The sequence below is a fragment of the Sinocyclocheilus grahami genome, unplaced genomic scaffold (genome assembly GCF_001515645.1).
Source record: "Sinocyclocheilus grahami isolate Dianchi unplaced genomic scaffold, SAMN03320097.WGS_v1.1 scaffold70207.1, whole genome shotgun sequence".
NCBI classification, from domain to species: Eukaryota; Metazoa; Chordata; class Actinopteri; order Cypriniformes; family Cyprinidae; genus Sinocyclocheilus; species Sinocyclocheilus grahami.
Window position 1 is genome coordinate 1 of NW_015528830.1, and position 715 is coordinate 715.

At 32.3% G+C, this 715-nt stretch overlaps 1 long non-coding RNA gene across 1 annotated transcript; it reads right to left on the reverse strand.

Moving 5' to 3' along the window:
* Positions 1-61: 61 nt before the first annotated feature.
* Positions 62-715, reverse strand: LOC107581067 (uncharacterized). Its single transcript, XR_001608774.1, has 3 exons — positions 701-715; positions 490-607; positions 62-120 (listed from the first exon to the last, which is right to left on the reverse strand). It is a non-coding gene; the product is annotated as an uncharacterized lncRNA (long non-coding RNA).

Here is a 715-nt window from a genome sequence, read left to right on the forward strand (position 1 = left end):
TTTTTTTTAACATTGCTATACATTTCTCTTAATAAAAATAATTTCCAGGGAGGATGTTCCCCCTTTACCTTCTTTTGAAAGCTGAGCGGATGTCAATGTTTTGAGAACCGTCTGAGACTTCTGGGGAAAAAACAGCAGAAATAGAAATAGAAAAAAATGAAACACAGCAAAGAGATTAAAATGTACACTACCATTCAGTAAGTTATTTTTTTTTAATGTTTTTGTCTCTTATGCTCACCAAGACTTCATGTATTTGATTATAAAATAGAGTGAAAAACAGTAATGTTGTGAAATATTATTATAAATTGCTGTTTTCTATTTGAATATATTTTAAAAATATAATTTATTCCTGTGATGCAAAACCGATTTTCAGCAGTCATTACTTGTCTTCATTGTCACTTTTGATCAATTTAATTTAAAATCATACTTTTGAACGGTAGTATCGGTGTCTTTGAATATGTGTCTGTCGTGTTGAATCAGAAAACAAACCTTTGATCTCCAGGTCAAAAGAGCAACTATCAAATTTGTCTTTGTAGTTGACCTCACATCTGTAATTCCCTGCATAGTTCTCCTTCGCCTTTATAATGTGCATCTCAAAGGTGTGAATCTACAGCAGAGGGAAACCAATGCCAAATATTACTAGAAGAATAGGAAAGTTATGCAAATGCTTCTTCACAATACATTGTTTGAGTGGGATCACCTTGGTAAAGCGATC